The sequence below is a fragment of the Pleurodeles waltl genome, chromosome 11, assembly GCF_031143425.1.
Source record: "Pleurodeles waltl isolate 20211129_DDA chromosome 11, aPleWal1.hap1.20221129, whole genome shotgun sequence".
Lineage (NCBI taxonomy): Eukaryota > Metazoa > Chordata > Amphibia > Caudata > Salamandridae > Pleurodeles > Pleurodeles waltl.
The window spans coordinates 925,309,395-925,335,683 of NC_090450.1; the positions used below are offsets into that span (position 1 = coordinate 925,309,395).

The window sequence follows — 26,289 nt, forward strand, 5'->3', positions numbered from 1 at the left end:
ATTATAAATGGAACAGGGAAAAACATATGGCTCAAACTGTTAAAAAAACAGGTGATTTAAAAAATGATGGTTGTTCTGGCAAACATAAGAAAAAGAAATGGGCTGCTAAAAAACCTTTAATTGTGGACAAAGCAAAGCTTTGTTGTGCCAGAGATAAACAAAATAAAAGAATATCAGAAAGGGAAGCTTGTAAGGGCTGGATCCTACGTAAGGAACACCACACCACAAGTTTCTATAAGTGACCATCATAAACAGTTTTTGTAAATGGATTCCTGGCTGCCAAAATCACTCTGAGAATTTCTGGAGGATGATCTCATGCCAACAACTGCTGCCACTCAATCGCCATTGCATGGAGGTGTAAACTGCTTGAGAACTCAACCCTGCTGCTGCGACAGGAGATCCTCCCAAAGAGGCAGCCAATTTGGAGGACTGATGCTCATGGGCAGAAGATCTGGGTGCCACACTCTCCTTGCCCAGTCTGGAACCACTAGGATGACTTGGGCCTGGTCTCTCTTGAGCTTCTTGAGCACTCTGGGCAGGAGAGTAAGAGGCAGCTGGGCATACAAAGTTCTAAACCCCAAGGCGGGTGGAAGGCATCCCATAGGGAGGACTGCCTTGGGTACTCTAATGCGCAAAATCTTGGACAATGTGTGTTCTCTACGGTGTGAATAGATCGAGCCAGGGCTCTCCCCATCAGTGGAGGATATCCTGTACCACCTCTGAGTTTAAATGCCATTCGTAATCCTCTAGGTATTGCCAACTGAGTTTGTCTGCTCTGATATTTAAAGATCCCCCAAGATATTGGACAACCAGTAAAATGCCATGATCACTCCGCCACTTCCAAAGTGGAAGAGCTTTCAAGCACAGACCCCACAACTCTACTCCACCCAGTTTGTTGCAATACCACGTGGCGGTCATATTGTCTGTGAGTATCTGTACTTGCTCCCCCTTGATCATAGGAAGGAAAGCTTTTAAAACCAAAAGAGATTGCTGGAAGCTCCAACAGGTTTAGCTGAAGCCTGGCTCCCGCCAGAGACCAGAGTACTCTGATCCCTGCCTCCCCCAGATGCCCTCTCCTTCCCGATAACAATGCATCGGTCTCAACGGTCAGCTCTGGGTGGGACAGGGAAAGGGGTCTACTGCTGGTCCAGTTGCAATTAAGTAGCCGCCACTTCAGGTGTTTTGCAGTCTTCTCTGACAACTGAAAGAAATTTGACAGATTTACTTGGTGGTGACCCACTTGAGACGTCAAATTCCACTTCAGAGCCCGCATGTGCCACCTGGCATGGTCAACAAGTAGGATGCGGGAGGCCAAGAGACCCAGAAGTTTCAAAAACACCCTCAAAGAGTCCCAGGCTGCAGGCTGAATCATCAGGATCACAGGCCAGCCCAAAGGGAATGAAGGAGAACTTAAACATGCTCCTATCCTACTTGAAAATGCAGGTAACGTCAGTGAGATTTCAGGATGGGAATGTGAAAATCCACAGCCCGCAGATCTAGTGCTACGATCCAGATGTTGTGGTGGTGGAGGAGAGTCCAAAAGAAACAATGGAAAAGGTAGGTAATAGCCTTGGGCCACGATCTGGAGCACCCATTGGTCTGACGTTATGCTCCTTCATGTCAGGATGTACTAGATGAGGTGACCCCACAACTGGCTGATCGTGTGGCACCAAGATCAACTTAGAGAGTTTGAAACTGCTGGAACATGGGGGCTGGAGGTTGGGCAAAACATTGCATTTGAGTGTGTTTGAAAGCGGTGTGCCTGTTCCAAGACCACATCCTCTAAATTCCTGAATGGTCTGCTCTGCTGAAGGCAGGGGAGAGGATGTAGCACAGCAGTCAGAGTGACTGCATTGGGAGCTAGAGATCTGGGTTCGAGCCTCCGCGTCGGTGCAACGTCCTATGATTCTGGGCAAATCACTTAATCTACCCATGCCCATGGACAGCGCCTTGAGACCCTCGTGGGTGATAAGCAGCGCTAAATAAGTCTACATTACAATACATAGCATATCTGTCTTTGAAGATAGCCTCTCCCAAAACTTTGAAAGGTGCCCTGATGTTGTGTTAGCTAGCAAGCCTAAGGATCGAGCAATGGCCTTGCTCTCCTCAATCTTTCAAGGGCTGTATCTGCTTTCTCCACAAATAATCTAGAACCATCAAATGGCATGTCTGTTAAAGAATGTTGCCCATCTGCACAAAAAACAGTTGAGCGGATCCAAGTATGGCATCTTATCACCACACTAGTCTCCAATGCTCTACCTAAACAATCTGTAGTATCCAGACCAGATCGTATTGAAAATTCTGTGGCATCTTGTCCATCTGCAAATAAAATCTGCAGACCTTACGAGTATCCTCAGGGACCGTTGGTAAAACATCAACTATTCGATCCCACAAAGCATGGGACTATCTCCCTAACAGAGATGAATTATTCACCGACCTTAAAGCCAAACTGGCAGAAGAAAATACCCTTTTAGCACAATTCTCCATCTTTTTAGACTCCCTGTCAAGAGGAGTGGTAGGAAATGTATTAGGATTAGTACAACTTGTAGAAGCCTGTATTATCAGACTTTCCAGAGCTGGATGTTGAAGAAGAAAATCTGCCTCTCCTAGGGCTGGACAGTGTCTTCTCCCTATCTGACTATTATTAAGGTGAAATGATCCTGGAGTGCCCTATGAGTCCTTAAAGACCTCAGTCAGAGGCCCATTAACAGGTAACAAGGGTTCTTGAGAAGCAAGAGCTGAGGCTAGCCTTCTAGTCAATAAGGTAGTCTTATTTTTTTCCATTGGCAGTAAAGGATCAAGAGTTTCAGCTGTTCGACAAATAACTGTAGCAAATAATTTTGCCTCCTCTGTTGCTATAACCGGTGGAGGGGATAATAAACCTACATCTGCACCTTGTAAGTATTGTAAAATGTCATCTTGAGGACAATCAACATCAAATAGATACTACTCCCTAGTTAAATCTGGTTCAATTTGAGCATACACTAAATTAGATGGTAAATGTGCTTTTGTATCTGAAAGAACAATCGAATCCTCACTGGCATTGGTGGGGTTGACCCTGACTTCATCTTCAGCCTGGTGCAAAGAAGTTGCGGCATCAGGCATAGCACAAAAAGAAGAGAAGTTGTGAGGTCCACACTCAAAGGGACTGTCATTGTTAGTTTTAAAACTATTGGAAGTGGAATGGCTGGCATTGAGGATGGATACGTCAACGTCTGAGCAGCCTGAGGTCTCCTGGGCTCCTCTGAGGGATCTGGTCCAACACCAAAGATTGAGTCCAATGCTTCTTTAGCTGTTGGAGCCGGTCTGGCATTGCTACCTTATCTGCTAGAAGCCAGAATGGAAAAGACATCGAAGGTGCATCCACCACAGAGAAACAACTTCATCTAGAGGGTTTCAGGAACCTCATGCATCTTCAAATGGCTGGAATGACACGAAGTAAGAGAGCCATGCTTGGATTTCATATGTTTCTTTTGGCTCTTAGTAGACTTACTTGACTTTGACAAACTTCTGTCCTCTGAATAACCCCTGGAAGGAGAGCAAGACCATCTTCTGGATCTCAGCCAAGATCTTCTTGCAGTTTACATTGAGTGAGAATGAGTCTCCAACTTCCTCAACTCCATTCCTGCAAGTTTTGTTTCCCGGTCACTAATTGCCTTCTTGTTCATCTTGGCACATGATGAGCAGGACTTCAAGATGTGGCCTGAACCAAGGCACCATAAACACACATTGTGTGATACATGACCAACATCTGTCAGTTACAAATCATACATGACTTAAAACATGATGTTTTGATGACATTCTGCACACAAAGATAACATTTCCAAATAGAAATGAAAAAAAAAGTAAAATGACAGTAGAAGCTCCGGATTTGCGATGGTTGGTGTGGAAAGAAGGGAATTGGAGTGAGCAGGTGATGTATATACAGAGGCTGACATCACAAATGCCCGAGACGGAGTGGTAAGAGGAGCCGTGATGTTGCAGGATGCCACCTGTCTGCGATGGGGGACATTGCTTTGCAAGAGCTTTTCAGATCCACTCTGATCCAGAGGTATTCAAAAGGTGAGGAACTTGTGATTAGAAGTCTCTAATCAGAAACTGTCTCACTATTTAAAAGTTACTATCACTCCAACCGAATGACAGTTACTTCATAAACCAGTGAAAGATGAGAAACATCAACATCGTTTTACCAAAATGTCAGGGGCAGCTGACGTGAGATCATGCACCCATTGACCCATGATCCCATCAGAGGGTTGACCCACCGTCCAAACCCAAGAGAACTGGTCTTCTGAGGTCTGTTTACTTTCTAGAACTGGCCCTGCTTGCATGGTCTCCCCAGCTGGGGTGTGAAGGGTAGTGTCAAGGGTAGATCTACCCTTAAATTTTGGCCAGGAGAAGATACTGAGTCAACCATCACGGATTCTAACCTGTGGCCTAGCTTCTACAAAGTTATATGTGCGAGTGCTGTACGCATACAGAGAATAAAACAAATAAATATTCTGATTATTTAGATGCCAAAGATTTTCTGTCAATATTTTTCTCTACTGAAACACAAAGCACTGTGTCAACATCATAAAATGTATGTGGTCCAAAAAGTACAAAGCGCCATTACAACTCAAGGCAAGATTGATAGAACATTTAAAATCAGTACTTAAAAGAGATGCAAGATTATTTATGCATTATTATAGCAATCCTTTTCGGTAAATATCACATCACTGAACAAGTAGTTGAAATTAGGTTCTGGGCACTGCACGTATACGGAGAGAAATGCAGCCATGTTGTCATATAGTGCGTCATCTCTGTATCAATCCTCAGAAGGTATATAGATATTCTATAGGATTTCTAATAGTCCTCTCTGCACCTCCTAATTCATGACTTCCTAGATATTAGCTTGGGAATAACGTATTACAATAAACATCGTTCAGAAAAGAGTTTAAACCACATTAGATCCATTTAAATAAATGTTGCTTATATATACACATATAATATACATTTGTATGTGGGTCCTGTCAGTGCCAAATTATAATGAAAATAACTAATAAAAAGTCTCCAATGAGTTGGTGGAAAAGAATATTGCCTGAAATACTGATGATGTAATCTGGATAACACTGTAGGAAGACACGGACATCCACAGAATGTAAGAAATTCAGAGTCAGGAACCATATCAAGCACATAACGATGTGATCTGGTTAATGAACCAAGGTGGTTTTGAAGCAAGAGGCTCTGTTCGAGCTATACTTCAAATGCAGCTGGTGAATGTATATTTAAGTTTTCAGACAATACGTAAAGCAAACAATTAATATACAAGACTAGAATCTGTTTTTCTGTTCTACAGATCTAATGATAGCACTTTCTATGTGCAAGGATTTGACAAAATATCTATACATAGGATCCCAAGATTGGAAAAATAAAAATAGTTATGCATATTAAAGGTTGCAGTTTATCATTTTCAGTTAAAATGGATACAGATGTAAGAACTACATTGTTACTAAATAAAGGAGACTATTAAGTTGGTTCAACCGGAATGCTGTGCTATTTTACAACAGAAAAGACGAACTAAATGTAATAGGTTTGTTTCTAAAAACAATGGATAAAACTGTAATGACAAAAGTACTTCGATGAATGGTGCAGATTGACTACTTGTTTGCAATTGACTAGCACTGCTAAGAGTGTCCCTTGAAAACAGCACCATTTGCAGGGTTCAAGTCGAAATACTGGCAATGTCATGTAACATTTTCACACGTTGCAAATTCCCCAACCTCGAATTGTAGCACAACACAGCTCCTCATTGGATAAGGCAGTATCCATTTACGAGTGCATATTTTCTTTTATATTGTGTTTTTCCTTCATGTGAAAAACAGACTTCCAGGTGGAGAGCTCCCTACCTCTATAACCCATGCAGGTGGGTGGTGCTCCAGTCCCTTGCCCCGCATGTAGGGGGTTTACTTCAGTCCTTAGCCGGACAAAACTGTGTTCAGAGTGCAAAAGGATGAGAGCGGAGCATGTGAATACAAATTTACGATTCTGTGGATGTTCGCTACCTCCCTAGGCAAACCACGTCTGGACGTGCCCATTCCCCCATCCCTCCATGGTTGGAGCTTACTACTGACTAATTTACCAGCCATGGTGTCAGACCTGGCATCACTGGCGCGGTTCTCCCCTAACCTTTTGTCTTCTAGTCTCCAGTTTTGCTGACTTCATTTTTGTTGCCTTTAGGACTCTGCGCACTTTAAACTGGTGTTAACGTGTTCGTGCTCTCTCCTTAAAACACGGTGGAATTGGCTCATATCCAATTGCCATATTTAATTACTAGTACGTCCTAGTAAAGTGGCACTACTGGTGCACAGGGCTTGTAAATTAAATGCTACTAGTGTCTCTGGAGCACTGATCGTGCCACCCACTTAAGTAGCCCTTTTAGATATACTACAGTTCTGCCGTTGCAGCCTCGGAGTGCAGTTTCAAACTGCCATTGCAACCTGGCAAAACAAACTGTTTTCCAGGCTCCAAACCTTTCAATTTAATACATATAGATCACCCCTAGGGTAGGTCCTGCACAGCCCAGAGGGCAAGGTGCAGTGTATTTAAAAAGTTGGACACAATACTTTTCAGTTTTAGATGTCTTCGTAGTGAAAAAACTCTTAAAGTCGTTTTTTCACTACTGCAAGACGTACATATCCCACAGGATAATGATGGAGTTACCTTATTACATTTAATAAGTGATAGTGACAGGTAACCAGCTCATGTATGCTGACCTTGGAATTGTAATGAAAAGTCCACTCTCATGGTGCAATCGGATTTTAAATTACAATTATAAAAATGTACTTTTAGAAAGTTGGCATTTTCCTGTCGTAGACATTTAGGGCCAGATGTACGACCCAGAGTTTTGTGACTCGCAATTTGCAACTCATTTGCAAGTCGCAAAACCATATGTACAGCAGTGTACCTTACACTGTTTGCGATTCCCAATAGGGTCACAAATGACCTACCTCATTAATATTCATGAGGTAGGCCGCAATTTGCAACCTCACTGGGAATGGCTGCACTCACAGCTTAGGTGGCCTGCTGGGAAGAGCAGACCACCATGTCTGTGACTGCTTTTAAATAAAGCAGTTTTTTTAGAAATTTAGCCCATGTTCCTTCAAGGAACATGGGATGCATTTCAAAAAGAAAATTGAAAAGTTTCTTTTCATTTTTTCAGAGCAGGTAGTGGTCCCTGGGACCACAGTCTGCTCCGAAAAATTATTTTCACTACCGTTCAAAAAGGGGAAGGGGTCCTTTTTGCGAATGGGTTGGCACCAATTTGAAATTGATGTTTAACTGCAATCGTTTTGTGACCTCATTCACAGTCACAAAACAATCATACATCGCACTGAGACTCGCAATTAGGAAGGGACCACCCCTTCCTAATTGCGACTCGCAACCCTATTAGTGATTCGGTAAATAGATTACCGAATCGCAAAATAGGGTTTGTAATTACCAAAATACTTTTTTCTTGTCGCAAAACGGCCCGATTCTGCAAATCGGGGCATTTGTTACAAGGAAAAAGCTACATACATCTGGCCCTTAGTACCTATAGCCTGTCTCTAGGACACATGACTAGGTGTAAGTGACAGGCTTTGTGTATTCCTCCTAGACAGCCGCACACAATAGAGAGCTTAGGTGTGCCTGGATGGGCCATTATTGGCAGAATGGGAGGGCGGAGCTGGGCACAGCCCTACTTATACTTGAATAGGCTGTGTCCTACTTCCACACAAACGTTTGCCTACAACCCTGTGGTTAGTCTGGACCCAATACAGGGAAGGCAGGAAACCCCTGGTCTTCAAAGGGAAACGTCTAAAAGCTTCTCGCACTTCAAAGAAAGGCCCAGGTATAAATATTGGACCCCAACAATAACGCTTCATTAAACTTCTAGACCTGTTAATACTCTGCCAGGAAGAAGAACTAATGTGCTGCTAAAAGGCTGCCATTCTGTTGGACAGCTGCTTAGAAGGACTGCTGCCCTCCTGTGCTGGCCTGCTGCCCTCTTGCTTGGATGATAAGGACTGGACCTGCGTTTGTTAAACTCAGGACGCCGGAGTGACTCCAATGGCAAGTTGGCTGCCCTCCTAACTAGAACCTCAGGGACAGATGGCTCCAACAACCATAACCCCAGCACCTGGATTCTGCCATCTGTGACTCTTACCCTGCCAAGTAGTGCCACCCCAGTCCTGGACCCTTGGAAGTGGGTCTGACGGTGCTCTGCCAGCCCATCTGTGGACCCATCAGAACTGACACATCTCCTCTGCTGCGCAGTGCAATCCTGAGCAGATCCAATGCATCGTCTCTGCTGCGAAGGTTCTCTCAGCTCAAGGACTCCACATCAATCTCACACACCCGCATCGGAACCAACTCTGTGCGAAGCTTCACTGACGCAGACCCTAGCATCCCAAATCTCTTGTTGACAGCAGCCCTGACAACGACGCAGGACCTCAAATCACAGCTTCTCAGGATTGACACATCTCCTTGGCTGCGTGACACACTCTTGACGCAGGACCTCGCAAAGCTCCACCCTTGCTCAGCTGGCCTAAACGGGTAACTGTAGCTGGCCCGTGCTCCAACGCAGCCGGCCTGAACTTATGTACGACCTGACCAGATATCCCAGGTTGGAGTTTTGTACTTTTTGGTGTTGTATTTACTGAAATCTTTAAAATTGCAAGTCTCCCATTTTACTGATTGGATTTTTTGTCATTTTTATGTTGTTTTATTTATTAATATGTATTCATTTTTTCTAAATCGGTGTGGGATTTCTCTTGTGTTGTGTTTTCACTTTATTACTTTTTAAAGTGCTTCCTAAATACTTTACACGTTGCCTCTAAGTTAAGCCTCACTTCTCTGTGCAAAGCAACCAGAGTGTTGAGCGCAGATTAATTGTGGCCTTGCTTGTGCCTCACCCTGACAAGGATTGTGGTTTCTGAAATTCGGTTACCCCCCTCAACCAGTAACCCAATTTCTTACGCATGGCATACAATTATGCCTATTTTTCCTATATAATTAGGGCCACTCTTTGTTCATGCTGCAGTGTCACAACTTGCATTTCTAGTGCAAGGTCTACGGTAGAACATGGACCCATCAGCATTGTTGCTACCAGTATCTACTCATGCTCTAGTTTCAGTGGTAGTCGAGCTACAATGCAAATATTTTCATTTCTTGGTCACATGGTATTGTCTAAGGGCAGATATAAAGGTTAGCCTTATCGGCTTGGTTTCCCAGAGAATTGTGGAAGGAGCACCGTACAGGATACGTTTTGGTAATGTACTCGCCTCTTTCAGAAACCCAGTAACTCCTATGGAACAAGCACAGTTTTCCTAGTTGCATTACGCTTGTCTGGTTCTCCCTTGTATAAGTCTGAAAGTCATTCCCCATAATGCCATCTGCTTCCCACTCATTACACCATCGGGTTGGGATTGACCGTTCCATTAGTCCAGTACTCCAGTGATGTCATTTAACATTGAGGTCAATGCACCTGGGGCCAAACGTACTAAGGGGAAGGCTGATAAAAACAGCTGCAAGTTGTGCACCGACTTTTTGCATCCTCTCTCTGGTTTTGTGAGTTGGCCTATATAACAGGTCACACAGCAAAATCTCCAGTTGCAATTTGACGCAGAACAACCTACCTAATGAAAATTAATTAGGCAGGTCGCTAACAGTGACCTCCCATGGTTGGTTAAAAACAGAGGAGGGTGGGTTTCCAGGGAGCCCAGACCATCATCCCTGTGTTTGTATTTCCAAACGGGAAAGTTTTTTTTTTTTTAATCAAACCAGGTTCCTTAAAGGATGGGGGGATCTTGCAGTGGTCTCCCTAAGGATGCAGACAGCATTCCTACGGGGACACCTTCCCCTTTGCAAATCAGCTACCAACTCCTTTGTGGTGTCAGTAACTGATCAGTGGGTTGCAACCTCAACTGCAGTCACAAAACATTGATACATACCATTATGACTCACAATTCAGAAGGGACACCCCTCTCACATACCCTCATAAAATGTGATTGTGAATAAATCACAAAACGCATTTTGCAAGCTGCAAAGGCTTTTCCGACTCACAGAAAAGGTTTAATAAATAGTAAAACACACTTTTGTAGTTGCAAACCCAGCAATTTTGCAAATTACAGGGTATGAGACCACAAAATGGCTTTGTACATGAAGTGCTGGATCCTTTGGCCAGGACTGGAATGAGACACTACCCTCTAGGGTCTTAGATGTTAAGGATACTCACTTAGCTCTTGCAGAATTTGTCACAACATAGGCACTGCAGAACACGACCACAAATCGCGAGCATGCAATTGATGAACAGTCCCCAGGACAGCGATTTTAACCAAAGAGCAGCACCAGATGGAAAGATGGGAAATTCGTTCCAGGCAGTAATTAGCGACCATATCATAATTAATTTAGAATTTAGATCACTCAGTGGAAAAATAGGAATAGTCAACAAGAAAGAAAAATTATAGCTTTTGAGAAAAATGGCTTTGTTAGTGATGATGAAACCAATAATTCAAGCCATTGGCATCTTGGGTCTAAATTTCTGTGTTGCTGAAAATTCCCACATGGATCCCTGTCCACGTAGGTATACATGCCACGTCATGTGAAGCAGATGTCACACAACGTCCTTATGTGAAAGAGGATGAAAAAGAACAACAATAAACGGAATGCTTACAGGCTTTTTTTCATTTTCTCTTGCACATACAGATATTGCGCAGACATACAGCACGTTATCAAGGGAAGCTGGCTTCTGACATACAGCTGTTTTTGCAGCCAACTGACCAGTGGTACCACACTAGTCTATGCCAGCGCTGGACTAAGGAGATGTGCTCCTGCTGAGCTCGAGCGAGCGATCGATTCGCTGATGCTTCAAAAAACTGCAGCGTGACTCATCTCTGGCCGTAGGATATCAGACCATGTTACATCAGCCTTGAGATGGCTGCCTGTGGTGCCTAGGATTGACTTAAAGATATCTGTGCTAATCTTAGAAGCTTTCAAATTTCTACTCTTCACACCTTCATCCGGAATGGAGAGAAGAACACCATGTACAAGCCAACGAGTGCGCTCGGGTAAATGGGATCTTAGATCCTCAATCCATATATTTGGAAGGCTATCCCTGATGTTCCCTTGCATGCTTCAAGCAGTACTTTTGCATTCTCGATTAGTGGGTTTAAGACCCTGGACCACCATGCCTCCTGTGTCAGCAGTCCCTAGCAATGATATAGTCAGAAGATGTTTCCTTTTCCAGAAGGTCTCCTAGTCCTTGCAATAAATTAGAAACATTTGGGAACTTGGCAGGGATTTTTGTAAAGGTTCCTGCTTGACCTACTCGTAGGTTTCAGTGCTTACCATTTGCGAGGGATTGCACTGCCACATTAGGTGCAAAGCCAGACTTCATGAGTAGCACGCCAGAAGTATTGGAGCTAAGATTTATGATGATTGTATATCATGATTGTGGAGTACCACTCAAAGTCAGATATTTAATGAAAATTGAATGAAATGTTGAATAGTTTTTACTCCACATATCTTGTACTTGCTTTATAATGTGTGTACCAAGACAATACATTTTCATTGACGCCCTTGCCCAAATTATTGGTTACCGTAGCTAGCAATAAATTCGACATGTAGCCCAGATGGTGGGCTACTCCCACCTGTAACTACGACTGTACTTTTTGGTACACAGCATCTCTTTCAGAAATGTAGGTTTCAATGAGATTTGCACAGCTTTCATCTCCTGATAAGCACGTAAGAAAGCCAGAATTTTAATGCAAATAGTATTTATTGCACTGCTCAATTGATTAAGCATCAGGTTTTTGGGCATACATGTTATGCCAATTGCAAATTTTTCTAGGGAGGAAAAATGTCTTTACTTTTAAACAGGTGCCACAAACTCATTATAACCAAGATTTACGAAGGTTTTGCGTCAGGTTTGCATTCAATCTATTTGGGGATTTGCAAACCAACGCAAATGAAGATTTGCGTTTAATGCACTGCAGTGGCTCCACAGGTTAGCATGCGGAGGAAATGGACCAGGTGATTTTATATAAGATAGATTAAAGATGCATAGCGCCTTACAGCAGTACCTTGATCATAAAATCTGCAGTCCCAGGGAGGCTTAAATGGCAGCCGGGTTAAGGATGCAAGTGACCCCAGCCACTGAATAAGCACCCCCAGGAGTGACTGTGGTACTCGTGAGGGGATGAGACCAAATGTCAAACAGCATTTGCGTCAGATACCTAAAGGTCACTAGGCGGTCAGTGCTTTCCAGGTGCAATGGACCACGAGCTGCATGAAGCAAGAAAAACGGCTCTTTGCATGGACCAGCGCAGAAGTCCCCAAAGGGAACCTCCAGTGTTTCAGCACTGCTTTGTTTCTCTTTTACAGATTATTTTCCCCTCCTACTTTCTTCAGTACTCACTACTGTCCTATCTTTCTCTTCCTCCATCTTTCTCCCTTTTGTTACTTTCTCATGGTTGAAGTGCAATGATGAAAAATAAGTCCCTGTCCCCAGGAACCAGTATCCGTGCCCACCACCTGCAAGCACTGGCACAAATTACGCATTGCTCATACCCTCCCTCCCCACTTGTGTTACATGCAGTGGCAGCTGGTTCATATATACAATGATGGTGTGGGAGGAGGGGGGTACAATAATAACATATTAAAACAGGCACTTACCTTAGGACGATCTCTTCTCTCGTCATCTCTCCTGGCTCCAAAGTGTGACGGAGCCAGTAAACTGCGCTAGCCAATACTAGTGCTGCTTTCATGCTGGTAACTAGCATGAAAGAAGTGTCAGGATTGGAGGGAGCAGCCTCTCTCGGGGCTCACAAGACCACTAGAGGCCTGTGTTTTCTCTGACCCAGCTCTCTTAAGTTAGCTAGGTTAGAGAAATTGAAAGTGCGCATGTCATGCTGGCCATCGCAAGTCAGCCGGCCTAGGGGTCATACACACTTCAAACAGGGGCACAGCTCCCTGCTGCCACTCAGCAGCTATTGCCCCACCCCGTCCTGACACTCGGTTCTGGACGGGGTGCTGAAAAATAAAATGATAATAAAGAAAATTTATTACAATTTAATTTTTCCGTTCTGGGGATATTTTTTATTAACGGGCGACGCTCCTCCGCTCTTGTGGAGGGGCCACCCTTGGTTACATGTATTTATGAAGGTTGTGATAAATCATATCTGCTTAGTGACTCACAGCAATAAGGGGGGGCAGGCCCAGCCCTTATAAGAACACACAGCAGCGTCACCAGATGTTTTGTGATAAACTGCTCATGTACATGAGAATTGCTTGCAGCAGAATTCTAATTATCGGCGCATCCTCTCAACTGCTGTAATCTAATACGGACTGGGAAATGTCAGCCATAATAAACAGAATAACATACGAAATGGAAACCAATAATCCAGCCTCTCACCAGTTTAGGAGACTTCCATTAGAAGGACATTTAAACTGTGCATAAAATACAATATATATGTTTACATCTGCAGAAGAAATCAACCTCGGTTATCAAAAATATATGGAATTATATAGAAATGTGAATAGCAGGGACATTTTTCCGCAAGGAGTTGCCAGTAGCATCAAACAATGAGCGCGGAGCTCGAGCTGTCTGTGATGTCACTCAGGACCCCAAGGTGAAAAGCATCCATTATTCACATTTAAGCCATCTATAATTCATCGTTATGTAAGGCATTAAAATCATTGGTCCCTGCTTTTAACTGCTAAGTAGGGGCATAGGAGTAATGGCGAAGCCTTTCATAACATCCACTCTCCCTACCTGTCCAAAATGAAGAAGAAGAAAATCTGACCTCCTGCCACCCACGTCTACCACGTGCCTTTCCCACGCCCTCTCAGAGAGGCCTATCAAAGCAGCCGGGAATTCCTTTATGACGTAGCACCAGTGATAACAACTTCCTGGCTGTTGTGTATCACTGCGGTGAGTAACAAGATTTAGAACCTGGAGTTCAAGACAGTGGCCTTCGGTAAGAGACGCACATAACATACGACAACGCTCACCGGGCCATCAATGCTTCAACCCGTAAGCATTCTACAGAATAAAACATGTTAGCAATAAATATAAGCAGTGCTTAATTTCTAAATCAAAAGGTGCCGGTGCCCAAAGCCCTCCTCTTAAACAAGCGGCTGCTGCAACCAAATGTGCGAACACTGAATACTGAGGCAGCGGAGTCCTGAAGCCATCTCGGGCCTCTTCAATCCATTTAAAGCCACTCCCTGCTTCTTCAGCTCATTCTTGCAGCTTTCTACTTTCTCCCTTTGTGACGCTTTTCCGTTTTTCCCTTCCTCCGTCTTTCCCATATGTGTCTTTTCCTCTCAGCAAATGCTTGGGGCAGAAGAATAAGCACCTGCCCTCAAAAATAAGTGCTGGTGGTTAGCACCGGAAACAACAAGCACAAATTCAGCACTGGAAATAAAGACATACAATGCACCTCCATGTTAGCCCAGTTCATGCGAAGGGAACTCTACGACCACAATGCATTTCTGCTGCCGACCTGACACCGACTGCTCGCACTACGAAGGATGGTAATTGGCTCGTGTTAGTTTCTGAGTCCATGGGGACATAATATCGACCTCGCCCCGACCTAATGTTTCCTGAGCAGTAACAGCCCTCGGGAGCTCAGTGGATGACTGTGCTACTCTGCCTCTCGGTCTGAGTCAGTCACAAAGCGTGAGCACCAGTGTAGTCGTGAAAACGGTGACCAGGGCCCCTCTGCGGACCTCAACAGGGGCCAAAGCCTGGATTGAAAGCCCCAGCTCTCCCATCAGTCCCTACCCCAAGCTTCCCACTGGACACCCTGCTCCTAGAGATAATAACAAACCTCTGTGCCAGGATGGCTCTGAGAGCTAACACTCGCCCCGGGACCAGGCAGCCACCAGTCAGGGGTAGAGTTTCGCGCTCAGAAATGAAAATTGCGGTATAAAACCAAATTATTTTTCTGTCTCTGCTGACGTTCTGATAAAGATGCCCCCTATACAGAAAGTTATAGGGGGCCCTGGAATCCCCCCTATCTCACAGATATGCACTGGGCTGAATAAAGGCCCCCTGACATGTTGGATACCCCCCCCGAAGTGTAGGGGCCTCGCTACATCACGGGGGCATACGCCCCTGCTTGCATCCAATCTGCCCTTGCAGCCAGCACATGGATATCCAGGGTCAGTTTATGGATTTTGGGCCAAACCTATTTTGGGGCCCCCTTTTGGAACAGCTTTGAATTTGTGATCCAATTTGAGCTCTTCATGCCCTCCTTGCCCAGGTCACTGACAGTGCACACGCACACTGGTCCAAATTGTAAATTTGTTTACATCTAACATTCAGGGACTGATGTGTGTTTTCAATATTGTAACACAGCAGCAGCTCACTAATATTATTGCAAATAACCTCAGTAACACCTCCCATTTCTCATATGTGAAGTCCTGTTTTGAACTAAAATAAACTTTTTATGGATTTTGCATGAAACATAAACACATTTCTCTGCAAAATGTCTGTAATAGACTCTCACACGTGGCCCACATTAAAAATAAAGGCACACAGAGTTTAAAACGATATATTTAAGAATTATTAAAGGTCATAAGGGCAAGACTGCAGAACCAAGCTGGCTCTATCAGGGGCTCCCTGAAGGGCTGGAGCCCTCGGCCAGTGTCCACTTGGCCCATGCCTTAAAACAGTCTCAGTGAAGATCGCTTCCATAACCCGCATTATATGCATGCTACCCTCGATCTATAGAACACGTGCGTTTGTCTAATTTTAGTAGGTGCTGATTAAAGCAATCAACCATAAAGTGCTGCGTCAACACAACCTCATGTATACTCTATAACATCCCCATAATCCATGGGTGCTACATATATAACAGTTACAGTCTTGGAGTCGCTGCCCTGTTAAAATGCAACAAAAGCAGTAATATCCTACTCAACATACACATGTTGGGCCCGATTCACAAAGGTAAACTTAGACCAAAAGTCTAAGTTTAGACCAAAAGTATAACTTAGACCAAAAGTCTAACTTTACTCTGAGTAAAGTTAGACTTTTGGTCTAAACTTAGACTCTTTGTCTAAGTTTACCTTTGTGACCCAGGCCCGTAGATATTAACCACTCCTCAAACCAAGAGAACTCTGACACTACCAAATAACCCTTTCTGGCATACTCGAGCGTACATTTCACAAAGCAGCCAAACATAGCTGGTAAGATTGGATTAAACAAGCTTCAGTAAAGCCAATAGGTCAGGTGTTTGCTGGCAGCCTTCTGGCTTGGTCAATGCTCATTTTGTTTTGTCATAGTTTGTGGAAAAATTTATTGTGGAGAAGCTGCAGAGCTTCGTCACAGTAAAAAAAAAAAAAAGTGTCTAAAAGCAAAAATATTTCTTGGTCTCTAAAAGCACCAATTGCCACAGTGGTCCCTGGCACTGAAGAAAAGTACCTGGTCTGTAGATGTGCTCTTTGTGAAAGAACAGAATGCTGTCGCTCACAATGAAGTTGGCAGATGGCTGAAGTGGGCTGGCCCACTGCTTTATACTACATGCTGTAGTGGGCGGAAACAAATGTGAATGACACAGTAACAGCCCAATGGATGAAGAGAACTGGCTAATTCTCCCAATAATTATACTACACATACAATTTTAGTAAAATCAAAAGGTCTTGCCTCACATCCAACCTAAAAAAAGGCACATGCGTTGTTTATGCTAGGTCGAGATCCAAACACAAAGTACAGATCCCTGTCCCATAACTACTCAAGTGCATGTAATATTTGGCTCGTTTCATTCCTGTTCAACAGCCTAATGCTTGGTGCCATTGCTCTATCCAGTTGTTTGTGTGTGGGTTGGTGGGTCTGTGTGTGGTTGGTGTGTAAGCGCGTGTATGTCTTTGTGTGCATGTCTGTGTTTGCATTTTGGTGCTTCACAGACAGTAACTGTGCGGGAGAGGGGAAGAAAAAAAGGAGCCAGTTCAAGAGAATAGGATAAGCAAAAAATTAAGAAATGAAGGCCCATATTTATACTTTTTGACGCAAAACTGCGCTAATGCAGTTTTGCGTCAAATAAATTAGCGCCGGCTAACGCCATTCTGAAGCGCCATGCGGGCGCCGTATTTATTGAATGACGTTAGCCGCCGTCGCCGTCTGGTGTGCGTTAAAAAAAACGACGTACACCAGGCAGCGCCGGCGTAGGGGAAAATGGAGCTTGGGCGTCAAGAAATGGGGCAAGTCAGGTTGAGGCAATTTTTGCGCCTCAACCCGATTTGCGCCATTTTTTTTTCACTCCCAACCCCCATTGAAATGACTCCTGTCTTAGCAAAGACAGGAGTCATGCCCCCTTGCCCAATGGCCATGCCCAGGGGACTTCTGTCCCCTGGGCATGGTCATTGGGCATAGTGGCATGTAGGGGGGCACAAATCAGGCCCCCCATGCCACAAAAAAAAATAAAAAAAATACTTACCTGAACTTACCTTAATGTCCCTGGGATGGGTCCCTCCATCCTTGGGTGTCCTCCTGGGGTGGGCAAGGGTGACAGGGGGGGTCCCTGGGGGCATGGGAGGGCACCTCTGGGCTCCTTCAGAGCCCACAGGTCCCTTAACGCCTGCCTTTTGCAGGCGCTAAAAAACGGCGCAAAAGCGGCCGTACGTCATTTTTTTTGACCCGCCCACTCCCGGGCGTGATTTTTGCCCGAGAGTATAAATCCGACGCACATGCCTCGGAGTCGATTTTTTAGACGTGAACGCCTACCTTGCATCTCATTAACGCAAAGTAGGTGTCCACGCTAAAAAATTACGCTAACTCCATGGACTTTGGCGCTAGACGCGTCTAACGCCAAAGTATAAATATGGAGTTAGTTTTGCGTCTAAATTGCGTAAAAAAAAACGATGCAATTCCGGCGCAAACGGAGTATAAATATGCCCCGAAATCTCTCACTATATCTGTGGTAATTTTTTTTATTTAAATGCAAGTTAAAATATGTAAAGAATTTGTTGTTTTGACAACACAAAGCCCTTGCTATCTCACCATCCAGCACAGAGAGTTTCATAAACTTTCCAGCCAACTGACCAGGCAGTTAGATGGTAAGATAGGCCCATTGTTTAAGGCACTGACTCATTCTGACATCTTCACAAAGCTAGTTCAAACTGGTGCCATCAAGCTGCAACATAACAACACCTTTCAGCAACAACAGGAAGTCCAGTCTGTGATTCTGGCATAAACAAGCCAAATGTAAATATCAATTGCCTTGTAGCAAACCCAAACTACTTGGAAATTTAGAATGAAGTATACATTAGGCTAAAGAGAAAGAGGAATAATGAGTAGTCTCCAGTTTTACCTGGAATTAGGTCTGTCCAGGCAATCAGAAAGCCTGGAGTGGGCACCACTACCAATCATTTTCTACTGCCAGACCACACTGTGGTAATCTGCCTAATATTGTGTAATGGGTGGAACTTACCAGTGTATATATATATATATGTATATATATATATATATATACACACACACACACACACACACACACAGTGACTGCGATCATTACTGACCTGCAAAAAATCATATGGCCTTTCAACAACAGGCAAATAAATTGAACTCTGATTTTCCAAGGGTTGTTTTGTATGTCTACCAGCAAGGGCCCTGCAGCGGTGTATGTGGGCTTTATAAATTCCCTTACCCCAAACTGTGGGACCGCGTTACCCAACTAGTGCAGAGCTTGCCCAAAGGTAAAGATGGTGTCCAAACAAACATGATGAGTTGGAGTCCAACAACACACAGGTTTTATCATCAACACCTACTACATCATACAAGAGAGGACAATCTGGAAGCTCTCACACAATCACCCCCATACCAAAGAGCTGGGGTCCATACTCCGGGTCGTTTGGTGTGTCAGTTTCAGGAGCAGCATCATTTAAGTGGCCCACACTTAACGCTCCAGCTATTATCCCAGCGTGTGCACAACTTTTGTGACTTTTTGAGGTTGGACATGACTGGTACATGGGATTTGGAGAAGAAAGAATAAAAAAAAAAGAGTAAAATAGTGAAAAAGATAGAAAGCAGGGATGAGAAAGGACCTGCAAGACTAAGATAAACATACACCAAGTGTAGGGCGGTGAAAGAAGGGACCGTGCGGCGGTATCAAGACTAGACAGCCTTGGGATTCGCGTCCATGGACTGCGGCAGAGGCAGCAGCAGCTCCTCAGAAGAACTTCAGGCCCCGGAATTTATTATGTTTTTATTGTTTATAATCTAAGCCCTGCGCGCTAGTCACAAGTGTCCTACAATGATCCAATTGAAAATAATTCTGATTCCTTTGTGACATTAAGTTCATTCATTACCACTTCCAGGTCAGCCCTAGCAATCAGTCACGCTGCAGGAAATGTCCAGCTGAAACTAAACGTATAGGGTCCAGCTTTAGTGCATGATGCCCCTCGACTGTTTTGACCCCAACGTAGACCCCTATTTTTACCTGAGCGCTTCCATACCACAGTTCACAAGTAGCTCCATGAAACATGGGACAGCTTTAGATAGTGCAGACTGTGTTTTTTGTTGTTGCTGTAAACAGAACTGCATGTCTCAAACTTAACTGTTGCTTGCTATATAAAAACCCTTGGGCTTGCTGAAGGTGTGCCACATTACATGGTGCCACTTGATGACTATGAGAAACTATCGCTAGGTGGTGTATCCTCTCTAAAACCGCTATATAAAAAGTGCAAAAATAACAAACTAGATGCTGCTTACTTCTTAACTCCAGGTAAATCCCCCACCCCCAATTAGAGGCCTGCATAGCCAAATATTAGCAAATGAATCCATGTCAGCAATACCTTGATCTGGATTTAGAATCCAGATTTTCTGTCTATAAACCATAGTAATCATGAACTTTGTTCTGAATGGTTAAACACAGAAGATATAAGATGATGATGATATACGTCTACGTGAAATCTCCTACATCCCAGAAACTATGTATTAAACAATGCAAGCTCCTCGTCTAGACCTACATTTTGAGCACCTGCCTGAACATTAACCCCAGCTAGATAGAATTCCTGCTATTTGCCTGAAAAACAACCAACTAGTCCAAACCTGTCTTAAAGTCAACGGCCTGGAAGAATTGAAAGCACATACTTCACACACTATGAAGTCACTTGGACTCAACCTGACACCCATCTCACCCGCACATTGGCAAGAAAACAAAGACAGGCTGGTACCAGCTCTCTCTTCTAAAGAAAGTGCAACTGTTCCCTCAGAAAGCAACTTCAAACTGCAGTTCAAAGCCGTATACTCTCGCACCCAGGTGTTGTTACCACTGTGCCCTCAGGCTCTGCAAGGCTCCCCTTTAAAGGCATCATACATGCTGCAGAACCCCTCATCAGGGGTCTTGAGGAATACGACCACATTATTCCCAACCTGATGGAACTCCACAGGCTCTCCTTGCCGGCCCACACCACCCTCAAAACCATCTGCTTAATTTACAAAGCCATCGCAACCACCCAGAGCTTAATTTGTAAATAAAAAGGTGCCGGTGCCCAAACCCATCTTCAAACTCACGGCTGCTGCAATTAAATGTGTGAGCACAGAACAGTGAGGCAGCGTAATCCTGAAGCCATCTCGGGCCTCTTTAATCCATTTAAAGCCACTCCCTGCACCTTCAGCTCCCTCTTGCAGCTTTCTATTTTCTCTCTTTGTGACACTTTTTCGTTTTTCTCTTCATCCTTCTTTCCCATATGTGTCTTTTGCTCGCAGCAAATGCTTGTGCAGAAGAATAAGCCCCGCCCTCAAAAATAAGTGCTGGTGCTCTGCACCGGAAACAACAAGCACAAATTAAGCACTGCAACCACCCCTCCCTAGCCAAATCTGACTGACAAGATCACAAACGAGTTGTACTCTCTGCAGAACAGGACATCACCAGACTGGAGATGGAGAAGTGCAAAGCAACCACAATGAAGAAAACAGGCCTTCTCCATCTATGCATCCCGGATTAGGATCAACAACCCTGTACCCAACAGGAGTGCCCCAAACCTTCTCCAATTTAGGAAGCTGAAGACGCGCCTTTTTAAAGAACACCACAACATGATGCCCTAAGTCCACAAACCAGTCACCTCTCCTATCACTCAGTGACGTCTTTGCCCCTGATACTGTACAGTCGTCACGCCTTTTGGCTAGGTTCATCACATGTGTACATATAAGTAGACCCAGGACAAGAGAAACGGTGTCGTGGTAACATTACCACCGCCATCATCAACCCTAAATATGGCGCCTGTAGACGGACAGGCACTTGATGGGAAATATAGGTGTTTATGGGTTTGGAGCCCCGGGCGACCACGTTAGCTTGATGGGAGTCCAAATAATGGTTCATCGTCGAAAGAACGCGTCCTAGCCAGCTGTCTGAGTTATCGACAGCTACACCTGGAAGAAAAAGCTAAACACATTTTCCTTGTAAAAGGTGAAACATCAACTTTTAAATGGCAATGGAAGCCTTTCGGATCGTTCTTCTCGGTGCCGAGCCATTCATGAGCAGATTTCAACAAATGTGCCTTTTTAAACGACAAGCTACTAGCTCACTCCGTCGGAAGTTATAACCACTCAAGAAGCCAGAGAGACCAGTGGAGTCACATTTGCAATGGAAAATCAAATCTACAAGTCTAAAATGCAAATTACTTCTGGGTGTAAAGGGGATCACTGGCTGCAGGTGTCACGCACGAGCAATGCCCTGCTTGTCCTGTTTTTAGGAAACAATGCTTTCTGTTTTGGGACTTGCAGTTTCACTGTCGTCATTGTAAGTCTAAAACTCCCAACATCAACACTGCTTTCAAATGAAGAACAGGTCTAGCATCCGTTTACAGAGGATGACTGTTTCCAAGGTGGGTCGAGAGAAGGTGGATTAAAAAAGGCACTCTAGCTCTTTTAGGAAGGGGCTCATTTATTTAGTGGACAGAGGTGGCCAATGGCTCCATATCGGCAGGCACCAATGAAAGCGAGGCCCCTTCATTTAAGAAAAGAGTCTCTGCTGGGAGCGGCAATCTGGGTCTGTCAATAACACAGATTGCAGTAACGCACCTGTTGGCAATGATTTGCATACGGAAAGCCAAGAATCGAAAGGTGGTGGAAAGGATGTTAAAATGTAAGCTACGGCTAAATACAGACAACAAAAATAAAAATTAAAAATGTAATCCACAAAAATAAAGACCATGGAACGATGTCTGTCTGTGAAAAAAATGTAACATGCGTTAAATCCCTCCATCAAGCACTTGGCCCCAAACACGCGAGGCTGTAATTAGAATACTACCTTAAACCGGTTCTGTAATAGACGGGAGGAGTGTTTGGGACGTTTTAAATGGTTGACATTTTTGTAGGTAGATATTTTTGAAAGGCCTTATCTTTTGCAGTCTAGATTTTATACCCTCTGTACTGTAGTCTACATTTTTGCAATCTATATTTCGTGCGGAACTAACATAGGGGTCTTGCAGTCCAGTCCCTCCCAGCATTTCTCTAGAAAGGCAAATATCTGGTAATTATCCGGTAATGAAGATAGTGGACATCTTTCCCACCCTGAAGCAGTGCACATGTTTGCGGTAGGCGATGGGAAGTTCCAGGGTAATAGGCGAGATGGCCATTTAATAGGATACACCCCCAATAGTCATTGTTGACAATGTCTCTGGGTGTCTGTTACTGCCAGAAACCTGCAATAATGACCCTCAGAAGCAATGCCCCAGCCCGTTATTCCTCAAACCCAGACATTTTTCTGCATTTTGTGGAAATGGCTGCCAGGCTTGTTAGTACCGGCTCCGCTATTTCCATAATATTGTGTTGATATATGCTAAATCGGGGCCCTGGTGTCATGCCGACATGACTCATCATGGGCTTATCTACTGGAAAATTGAATACTTTATTGGGTAGTGTCCCCGCTATATCGAAAAAACAGAACTCCAGTATTCACTAGTCCCTTGACCTAGTGGGCACACATCTTGCAAATATCCACTAGCCCAGGGCTACCAAAAGAATGCACCAAGGCAGGACCTGTTTTAATTACAGCCAATACATTTCAGGCAGGTGACCTGGTCTGCCATCCTACGGATCAGGTTATTCGTGTTTCTGGGACAGTCACCTGTGGTCAGGGTTTCTGCCTGACTCCTTGTTGCCACAACACCAGGTCCTAGTTCTTACTTTTATTTGAAAACCTTTGATATTGTAAGTGTTAAATTTTTAAAAGAGCATGTGCTGCAGTTCAAAGTTCTGCTCTCAAGCCTATGGCCTAAGTCACCCGAATGTGGGGATTCCTGAACCCCACATCTCCTCAGTCTTGATTCCACCCTCTGCCCCTCTCATCCACCACCACACACTCCTGCCTCCTTATCTCACTTTCACAGGTTCTTTTTCATCACTGCATTTCCCCTTTGTCACGGTTTTTCCATTTTTCTCTTCCTTCTTCCAGGTGTGTATAGCTTTCTTTCTCTTGCTTTCGGTCTAAGTCTTTTTTTTTTAAATAAGAGCTGGGTTCCAAAAATGAGTGCCGATGGGCCCCACCTGTACGCGCCCCTCAAATTAAGCACTGGCTATTCTGGGAGTTGTAGTTGTGGGACCCACACACCTGGAAATGATGGACTGTCCGGAAATCCCAGGTGTCCTGGCGACCTGGAGCTAGGGGACCACTCTGTGCTCTGAAGTAACCAAAAGGGGACACATAACACTCGTAAATCTTCACAAATATAGAAATATGTTGTGTAGGTATTTATTTATGCCCAGAGTCCTGAACATAAACACTGAACGCATGATTACGCCAAACAGTAAAAAAGTACATATGGGTGGATGGTTAGAGAAAGACAAAGATTGGGGAATATGCGGAGCGGTAAAACATTACAATTATTATTTGAGTTCTGAGGTAGCTTGCTACCTTCCTGGAAGCTTTTTTTTAGAGATATTATGGGCTCAGTGTAAATATTTTGAGGTGCAGTTGTAAAGATGAGGACAGGATACACAATGCAAAAATGTTTCTAAAATGAAGAGTCTGCCCTTTGTAATCAGGTCCAGGGGGCTACACTAACAAGGGGTGATCATTGGGGCCACTGCCCAACTGATAGCACTGAGCAGGAGGGCAAGAGGAGGTTAGTTCAGGCACTTGTTATGCTTTTGTTATGCAAAGACCTCGAGTTTCCCAGAGATGGTTACACATTGCTGCTATAAATTAAGTGTGTTTCCTTTGCATTCTGGTACTTGCAGTCCTGGATTTAAACGGAAAAATAAAACGTAGAATGTGAAGAAAAACTGGACTGGGTGAACGACTCCTAGCAGACAGGGAACTATTTCAAATATCCGTTGTTCAAAGGCTCAAAGTTTTGAATGTATTGTTATTGATTGAAATGACATCTTCTCTGACAAAAACATATCATGCCAGAACAAATGAAGGGAATGCAAATATAGCTTTATGCCATGGCGCATAATTTGCATTCGTGCAAAATCTACTCATTCCAAACCCATATACTCTGGAGCTCAGAAGGCAGTTTTGAAATACATTCGGGGTTTGGCGTATATGCAAGTGACCAAAACACGAAACAAGCAACAGATGTTCAGCGCCCTGGGCAACGATTCCGTGGCTGAAAATGATGGCATACACTGGTCGAAACTGCAGCCCCTGCCCTATCACCAACCACAATTAAGAGTGGATTTAGAGGAAACTCTATCTAAATAGGGATTAAAATCCATGGCTGAATTTCAACAGCAGTGATAGCCATCGGATGGAGGAAATTCAGCCAGTGCAAACTACTCCGTATTTAGAGTTTCGTCTTGAAACCGGGGGATTTTTAGCTCCTTCCAAACTCTAAATAATTCTGAAAATAACCAATATTTCACACTTGAACGATTATGCCTAACGAAGCACACAGAACAGAAACTGCCTGGCTACATACTGAAAACAGAGCTGCCGGTCTGTCCTGTCGTCTTGGTGCAAGCATCTCTCGGTTTTGGAAAGAAAGCCAGCCTTTTAAAACCACAAATGTTTCAGTTTCCCCTCCACAACGTGCAGTACACACAGCGCGCGCCCCTCTCTGAAAATACTGCAGTGTCAAGAGCCGGGCGTGCAGGGTGACAGCTGCTTCTCCAACTGCAGAAAGGCACATTGCATTTTTCCAATGTTTACTCAGAGACAATGCTAATTAGACTTTCATGTGCATAAACGGGGGCGCTGCCAGGCCTGGTGGGGAGACTGTTTCTTAGCAACGGCGACAAGCAAACTCACTACATTCCTGGGTTGCGGAGAGGTGGAGGAGTGAAGTAGAAGCGTGTACTCACCCAAAAACGGCAGAGGAAAGGTGCATGCCTCCCGGCTGCAGTGCAGACAGGCCTGCACCGGCAGGAGGGGTGCGGGCCCCCTCCCTCGGAGCTGCACAACCGCCCAGAGGCGCTCAGATTTGCATTGGCAACCTGCACGTCTTCAGCACTGCCAAGCCCAGGAAGCGGCGCCTCGCCAGCTGGGGGACCCCCGCGCAGCACCCCCCCAGGCGGCCGAGGGGTCAGGGGCGTCGCAGGGAACCCCGCAGTCCATGCCCAGCTGCTGCGTCCCCCCCGACCAGGGTTACAAGTTCAGCTCCCGCATCCTGTGCGTGAGGCGGGGAGGAAATCACGCACAGTGTCTGGAGCAGCGCAGAGGGGTTCCGCTGCTGGCCGCAGGAAGACCTCCCTCCCGAGCCGGACGTGTGCAGACTTCCCCGGGACCGGCAGCTTTACTGCCGGAAAGCAAGAGTCGGTGCTCTCCGGTCTCAAACACCAGCTTTTGACAGCTTGGAAGCCTTGCCCACTGCAGAGCAGTCACTTCCCTGACTAGAATGCATTCCCGCACTCCAGGCTGCGCCAACGCTGGGCGGCGGCGCCACCTTGAGGGAACCGTGGGGTACTACAAGTACTGGTAATCAGACGTGGCTTGAGAAATCTTTCATCTTCCGCCTGCCCACTGGGTACCATAGTAAACTGAAATAGTTCTAATATCCCCGTTCATCATCCTTGGCGGAATGTCCTCCTCTCTCATTCCACAGTGCAGCCTGCAGTACACCATCCATGCACATTTTGAGCTGACAGAAGACGCAATCGCTTCATTCAATAATGCATTTGGCATATTAAATGGCAAACAGATTGAAAGAAAGCACTATGAAGGACTCTGGGGCGTATATCCCTGAAGAATTACAACCAGCAGTAAACCACCACTCTTCCCACACTAGTCCTCGGACGAATAGAAATAAGTGTGTGTACTACTATTTCAAATTACCACCAAATGTACGGCTTTATTACAGGTGACAAATGCTGGTGGTGGTAAT

At 44.7% G+C, this 26,289-nt stretch overlaps 1 protein-coding gene across 8 annotated transcripts in view; it reads right to left on the reverse strand.

Moving 5' to 3' along the window:
* Positions 1–25,805, reverse strand: part of PITPNM2 (phosphatidylinositol transfer protein membrane associated 2) — an 832,934-nt gene extending 807,129 nt beyond the window's left edge. For 4 of the 8 annotated variants that reach the window (XM_069214977.1, XM_069214974.1, XM_069214975.1 and 1 more), the window contains exon 1: positions 25,271–25,805. The gene's annotated coding sequence lies outside the window, so the exon portion shown is untranslated. The remainder of the gene's footprint in view (positions 1–25,270) is intronic. The other 4 variants (XM_069214976.1, XM_069214972.1, XM_069214973.1 and 1 more) reach the window with 1 other exon arrangement.
* Between the last annotated feature and the right edge of the window lie 484 nt (positions 25,806–26,289).